The following is an 8408-nucleotide window of genomic DNA, read 5'->3' as shown; positions in this document are numbered from 1 at the left end:
AGAAAATGTTGAGCGATTTTCATAGAGCTGCTAAGCACAAAAATTTGCTAAGCATGACATTTCTTCATTGATAACAACAGTATTACCAACCAAACTTTCACGTGACTTTCAGGATAAGCCAACAACAGCTGAATACCAGTAACGAGCAATAAGCAACAAATAGAAATACGGTAAAGTAGCTAATCCTGTTTTTATCAAGGAAGAAATTTCAAGCTAAGCAAATTGGTATCCTGCATAGTTGTGCTTAGCAGAAAATGTTGAGCGATTTTTTTTTCTTCTTAAGCAGCTCTATGGTCGGAATTGGGCCCTGGTCAGTGGGTGGGAACTAAACAAAGTGAAGGGAACTTAACAAGTCGACCTGAAAAAGCAGTTATTTTATTTGTCAGTAAAAAATTCTCAAGGTCAAATTTCATGCAGATCAGATCAAGTTGAACTTGCTGCACTATATAGCAAAATAGAAAAGCAACATTTATTTCTTTCTTGGGGTGGGGGGGGGGGGGCGGGGGGTGTTAAGGGTTGACAGTTTTGACCAATTTCAAAGAGACTAAGCGCAAACAACTTACTATGTACAGACAAATTATTGCTTAGCAGAAACTTGTTACCAGCCAAATAGAAAGTCTGTTATCAAGTTTACAGTGTTTTTACTGGTGCCCCGCCCATTTTTTGCTTAGCATAGAAATTTGCTAAGCAGTGTTTTCTGCTTAACAGCTTTATGAAATTGGGCCATGGAAAAAGGTTTGGTTCCAAATGTGGGAAGATGTGTACTATTATGTCTCAGTCGTGCATTGTTTTGTTGGTTATTGGTTAAATGTTATTCTTTTTGGACCCAAATGTACATCTCCGCTCTCTAGGATTGACGTGACCCAAGGAACAAAGTGGTGAATCCCCATTGAACTACACAAGGATGCGTTCTGTGCAAGCTCCAACCAAGTAAGTCTGTACGGCGCCCTCTTGTGTTCGCAACCATCTTAGCCAAGTACTTTTGTTTCTTACTGAAGTGAGGTTAAAGTGGAAACAGTTTGACTGTTAATAATAAGTATTTTTTGGAACAACTGCTTAATATGACTTTTTTTTATCAAGGGGTCCCTACTGATGTATTATCAACAACTAAGAAATCAAGACTTGTTTAATTTAAAGTGATAGTAGGTTCTGTGGTTTCGTAAACCATCCCTTGAACTGACCATTTCTGATTCATTAAATCTCTTGACAAACTGTTGTTTAACTTGCTGCAAATATTTATTCACCAAGTTCCACGAATAGACAAAGTTCAACATTCGTCATTAAGAGGGTTTTTGTTTGCTAATTTTGAGGGTTTTTTTCTATGGGTTTTATTTCCCAAACTTTGTGAAGTTTTAATAACATGACATTATAATAGTACTAGTGGACCTGCATGCCAGATCGTATTTTGATGTTTGTGCAATAAAAGTCATAAACTTAATTGTTTATCTCCCTTTTGGGGATTGATACACTATTAATTGTCCACTTGTAAAACAATAATGCCGCAAGCTTTAAAAAGAATACTCTATCCGTAAATCCAAAAGAGGACGCTATTTTATCATGCAGTTTAAAAAGGTCCACGGGGTCATACTTTGAGTTTAGAAATTATCATAGTGCATTCGGTTACTTTTCCCGGTGACTTCAAACAAAGTTGCTATCTGTTAAGCTAGTAAAGCTCTAATAAACTATTTAACGGGATTTCGTTTGCTTTGCTCCCCCCCCCCCCCCCAAAGTGGCAGTAGTCTTGACGTAAAGACGTCAGTACAAACGCGTATCGCTCTTCATAACCAGACAGAGGGCGCGCTCTTTGTTCTTGAATTAGTCGGCGCGGTTCGCGTATTTTTTTTTCCAGGGCCCAATTTCATAGAGCTGCTAAGCACAACAATTTGCTCAGCACGAAATTTCTTCTTGATAAAAACAGGATGGTTACCAACCCATTTTCCACGTGATTCTCAAGATAACCAAACAGCAGCTGAATACCAGTAACAAGCAACATGCAACAAATGGAAATTTGATTGGTAATCCTGTTTTTAACAAGAAAGAAATTTCACGCTTAACAAACTTTTGTGCTGAGCAGCTCTGTTAAATTGGGCCCTGGATGAACAGATGAGGCCACTTGGCATACCGGAATCAGTCTTTGCGCGTGCGCACTTTCATCTGGGCCTCGGTGAAAAAGAACAACTCTGGCTGAGGACATTTTGTGAACAGCTACTGAAATGTTCAGCCCCGGGAGCCACGAATCACACGGGAGCCACGAATCACAAAGCGGCTTCCTAAACAAGCTTAAAGGCAGTGGACACTATTGGTAATTACTCAAAATAATTATTAGAATAACACCTTTTCTAGGTGACGAGTAATGGGGGGAGGTTGATGGTATAAAACATCGTGGGAAACGGCTCCCTCTGAAGTGCCATAGTTTTCGAGAAAGAAGTAATTTTCCGCGAATTTGATTTCGAGACCTCAGATTAATAGAACTTGAGGTCTCGAAATCAACCATCTAAACGCACACAACTTCGTGTGACAAGGGTGTTTTTTTTTCTTTCATTATTATCTCGCAACTTCGATGACCGATTGAGCTCAAATTTTCACAGGTTTGTTATTTTATGCACATGTTGAGAGACACCAACTGCGAAGGCTAGTCTTTGACAATTACCAATAGTGTCCACTGCCTTTAAGACAGGTGGAAAATGTGAAATTAATGGTACTTATTGACAACCAATTGAATAATTATCTCTCGTGTACTAGCACTTTCGGCGCTTCAACATCTTATACCGCCCAAGCAAAAGGGATTCATAATTAAATGTGGAAATTAGCGTGAAATATTTTCCATAAAAACGGGTATGCGGCCATTTTTAATGCCCACGTTGCTTGTAAAGGGTACCACTTTTGAAGGGAGGGTCAGAGGACCCATAACAAGTGGAAATTGCGCTAAAACGACAACAAAAACCTAAGAAACGGTTGAATAAGCAGTTGTGAATAAGCCATTATAATTATTACAAACTATAATGCCCAAAAATGTGATAACGTAATGACTTGTACCAAATCAGCATTTTGGGATGTTTAAAAGTAATTGTTTTCGGTCAATGCTTTGGCGGCGCTTCTGCGTAAAACAAAACGCAATCCCAAGGCTTATTACCAATGTCTATGGTCCTGTTTCTTTTTTTAAACTGCATGATAAATAGCGCCCTCTTTTGGTTAACCCTTTCAGAACCGGAGGCACATTGCTCCCCCCATTCCTCATTGTCATAAGTTTTGGGCATCCGGTCTCTTCCCCCCCCCCCCCCTCCCAAAAAAAGACAACACTAAAAAAAAACAAGCACACAGTGGTATGCTCGGCAGAAACGGGTTACCAGCCAATATTACTTTAGTTTAAATTGTTGTGGCTGTTGCACAACTCAATTGTTGCTTAGCAACGAAATTTGTCAAGCAGTATTTTCTGCTAACACAGCTTTATGAAATTGGTCGCATGTAGCTATGTTCACACCCCGCGTGTTCTCGAACCTTCTTGGGTTGTGCATCTGCCTTGCCAGTTTGTGGGGGACGGAGCTCCGCTGGCCTCACGAGCGTGCTCTTCGACTGGACCCGGCCAAACATTCAAAATTTCCCCAACAACTCATCTTCATTTGTGAAACAAACTTCACTTCAGTAATTGTCTGCTTTTTTCCATGTTTCTGATGTTGTTCTTGTTTCCCTGTCCTTTTATTAAACAGAACTTCAATTTGGTTTGCCGCCACCCCCGCCTTTGCCAAATAGTACAATAGTAATGTTTGATCGCTTAGTGCTCAAGTTTAGTGCCGTTTTTGTGGGAACGTTTTCAAAATCATAATTTCCCACAAATTATCCTGTTTAAAAACCGCACAGAATTTTCTTAGACCCACGGGGATCGCCATGAAAGTCATTTTCCACACTTCCCTTATTGAGTGTTGCTATTAATGGGAGACTTTCTGGGACGATAGAGGGCAGCAGACTTACCGGGTAAATCCATTGTTCTCAGAATTATGCGCATGTTCAGAACTACGTAAACAATGGAAATTTACCCGGTATGTCTGCTGCCACCTAGCGTTGGAAAGTCTCCTATTGTGTGCAGTCTCCCGAAAAATCCGGGGAAAAATTCTACTCCGCAGTGTACAATATATTTATAGCAAGACAGTTCTTTAAAAAACAAACTCTACCTGACAAGTAGATGGTGTTACCGCAAACCAAATATAGATTGATACCTCACCATGCAATGCCTCAAATATATTCAAAGAACTGCTTTACAGAAAGTAGCTAAGCAGAACAAAAGTATGCTTGCAAGAAAATGATTACCAGCTAAAACACCGGCCATGTCACATGTACAATAATCTACTTACTTTTGCTTAGCAGAACCTTTTTAAGCCATATTTTCTGCTTAGACAGCTCTATGAAATCGGGCACAGGGCCCAATATTATTTCATAAAACATGTAAGCGGCCGTTTTGTGCTAATGGAGCGTCCCTGAACAACATTTCTATTAAATCTGTTTACCGGTAAGGGTAAATGCTGGCTAACCCGCGATAAGCTCACGAACGACGTAACAATGCAAATCCATGATGAACGTGCATGTGCTCCTAGAAATGTTCCGCTTACCTGAGAAATCATGGTGAAATACGTTTATGCTTACGCACATTTTTCTGCTACAGTAAGCTTAAATTTGCTTAAACAGCTTTATGAAATTAGGCCCTGGTGATTCTTATTAGTGATGGTCCACAAATGGTAAATACCGCCCTCTATGACAAGAACTACTAGTCCCGTTATGGTTAGGTTTTATGTAGAATTATTTTTACCAAATTAAACTCAACATGTGTAGTAGAACTTTTTTTGTAGTAAAATATATAACTGAGATCAAAGAATCAAATAATATTTGTATAAAATCTGAACTTATATTCAAAGGTCTGTATATTATTATGTTTGATAATGGCTCTGACAATGGACCGATCAAAACTAACGTGGTAGAAGTAGGCCTACAGTAGCTTTGGATAGTGTAATGCATTTTGAGAAACATTTCATTTCTAAGTATTCGAAGTACTGTGGTTATGAAAAAGGATATCACTTGCTATCCCACAAATTGTATTATATGAAGCGGTACCGCGGTGATTGTTGTTTAGATGGTATTTTATGTTTTATTTTGTGTGATTTTTAAATATTTCAGTGCAATCTCCTTTTTATATTTAAAATTATATTTGTATCGTTGGCAGGGGGTCTGGTTTTACATATCTCTTGATGACAGTTTTTATACTTATGTTTTAACCTTGACAGTCCCTGTCCAACTTGTAACTATTGTGTATGTCTAAAGATTTAAAATAAATAAATAAATAAATAAATAAATAAAAAATATAATAAAATCTGATGCGGATACTCAGTAAGACGTTCGGGAATGAGTGAGAGACGCTCTATAGTTCGGGTGTGTGCTTTTAGTTTTGATGTTTAATTTGGGGTGTTTCTTACCAACTCTGTAATGTTCATTAATTTTGGGTGTTTCTAAGATAGTTGTTATAATAAAACTCGTGAAGTACAACTTCTTGCAGGAAAAAGCATGGGTTTTATGTGTGTTTCTGTATGTGTGTTTTTTAAAGTTTTTTAGAAGGTTTGTTTTAAGACGCAGTAGGCGTAAGTGCTATTCACACGACAGCAATTTAACTGGGATCCCTTGCTTAATTTTGGCACGGTTGTAAAATGTAGCTACGTTTGACAAGATATTGCAAGAAAACTTGGACAGTAGAACAAAATTGTTGTATTTTCACACGAGGTACGTTTTGTAGATTTTACAACCATGCTACAATTTAGCAGGGGTACTTTGCTAATTTTCTCTCGTGTGAGCGGGGCTTAAGTCACGTGTGGACGAAGCTAAGAGAGACTCACTATGTTTCTGGATGTGGGATGTATTGACTGTTTATCGTTTATTTCTAAGACATTTGGGCAGGGGCGTCAATCCGTCTTGAAAGGTGGGGGACATAACATTTCCGGGCCCGCGTTAGGGCCCGGGATTTGTTTTAGGCCGTGGGTGCTCTCTGGTGCAATCTAGGGAGTCTGCGGGGTGATGTGCCCCCCCCCCCCTCTCAGATGTTGGAATTTAATGCCTATTTCAAGCTATAATGCACCTATTTGCTATGGTTATTGTACCTAAAAAACAACTCAATTATAGCTTCGTAATATCCATATTGTTTATGCACTATAATGCTCAGACGGTGTTTCATCCCTATCATCATTAGCATCGTCAAGGGTGGATCAAGACAAGACATTTTAGGGGAGGGGCGGGGGTTTGTGGGTTTGGCACATCTATTAAAGATGGAGCCTGCTATAAAGCTGAACGCGAAGCCTTTTACGGCCTGGGGTCTGGGCCCGCCTAAGGGCACGGGGAAATTTTGCATTCTAGATGCTCTGAGTGGTGCATTCTTAGGCAAACAAGAGGCAAAAAGAATGGAATAGAATATGGGCCTTTAAAATGTGAGCAGCAGTAGAAACTTTTGAGTTAACAGCATCTTCAGATGCAGATCTATGACACAAGTTTAGGAGGCAAATCTGTCAACGAGTGAGCATGCGAGTGTGAAGCCTTTACGGCATGGGTCCAGGCCCGCTTAATGGCCCGGGAAATTTGTGCATTTTAGATGCTCTGTGATGCAATCTAGAGCCAATTTTGAGGGGGGACATTTGATATAAGTGTCCCCCACCCTTCAAAAAGTTGTTTCATCCTTTGCCCCCAGGATTATTGCCCATGGTGGGACACATGGTTTGGTCCAACACAGTGCAAAACATGGGTTTCATGATAAAGGTGGTCAAAAGACACGGGGAACATTTGATATTGTGTCCCCCACCTTCGAAAATGGGGTGGGGTGGGTGTGGGGGACACGTCCCTTTCACTCTTTCAAGGGGGAGGTGCAAAACTGTTAACGATGCGTGTGAGAAGCCTTTATGGCGTGGGATGCGGGCCCGATTAAGGGCCCGGGAAAATTTTGCATTAAGATGCTCTGGGATGCAGTCTAGGGCCAATTTTGAGGGGTGACATTTTGATATAGTGTCCCACACCCTTCAAAAAGTTGTGTCATCCTTTGCTCCCAGGATTAATGCCCATGGTGGGACATAGGGTATGGTCTTACACAGTGCAAAACTTGGGCTTCATGATAAAGGTGGTCAAAAAGATGGGGGGGGGGAGACATTTGATATTGTGTCCCCCAACCCTCCAAAAGGTGTGGGGGAGGACCACACACATGTCCCCCTGTCCCCCCCCCCCCCCCCGATTGACCCACATGCATTTGGGTATAAAACTCTGCCCTATCGTTTGTTTATAAGACATTTGGGTATAAAACTCTGCCCTATCGTTTGTTTCTAAGAAATTTGGGTATAAAACTCTGCCCTATCGTTTGTTTCTAAGACAATTGGGTATAAAACTCTGTCTAGACGTACCAAGTGGAGCTGATAGGGTTTTGTGGAGGGGTTATGGGGCAAAGTTAACTTTCCTTCTAAATGTAATTTTTAAATGTCAATTAACCCAAACATTTTAAATTAGTGATTGATTGGCTGGTTGGCAGTGTGGGTGTATTGTTGCTCATATTATTTAGTTTGATTCTAAGACGATTAGGCATAAAACTCTGCCTATAACATGTAGCATATTTATTTGTTAATAAATCTCACAGACCCTGTCGAAATACCGGCGTTTAGGGCCTATGTTTAACTTGGGGATTTGTGTTTTGTGGATGGAGGGGGGGGGGGGTTGCAAAATTCCTTCATTAAACATATGAATTATTTGGGTTTGAATATAACAGATTAGCCGGTCGGCAGTAGAGCCCCTGTGGAAATGGCGGCGTTTTGTAATTTTGGGATTGGTGTGTTTTGAGGGGGGACATTTGATATAAGTGTCCCCCACCCTTCAAAAAGTTGTTTCATCCTTTGCCCCCAGGATTATTGCCCATGGTGGGACACATGGTTTGGTCCAACACAGTGCAAAACATGGGTTTCATGATAAAGGTGGTCAAAAGACACGGGGAACATTTGATATTGTGTCCCCCACCTTCGAAAATGGGGTGGGGTGGGTGTGGGGGACACGTCCCTTTCACTCTTTCAAGGGGGAGGTGCAAAACTGTTAACGATGCGTGTGAGAAGCCTTTATGGCGTGGGATGCGGGCCCGATTAAGGGCCCGGGAAAATTTTGCATTAAGATGCTCTGGGATGCAGTCTAGGGCCAATTTTGAGGGGTGACATTTTGATATAGTGTCCCACACCCTTCAAAAAGTTGTGTCATCCTTTGCTCCCAGGATTAATGCCCATGGTGGGACATAGGGTATGGTCTTACACAGTGCAAAACTTGGGCTTCATGATAAAGGTGGTCAAAAAGATGGGGGGGGGAAACATTTGATATTGTGTCCCCCAACCCTCCAAAAGGTGTGGGGGAGGACC

The sequence above is a fragment of the Asterias rubens genome, chromosome 11 (genome assembly GCF_902459465.1).
Source record: "Asterias rubens chromosome 11, eAstRub1.3, whole genome shotgun sequence".
NCBI lineage: Eukaryota > Metazoa > Echinodermata > Asteroidea > Forcipulatida > Asteriidae > Asterias > Asterias rubens.
Note: the sequence above shows the minus strand (reverse complement) of the source record.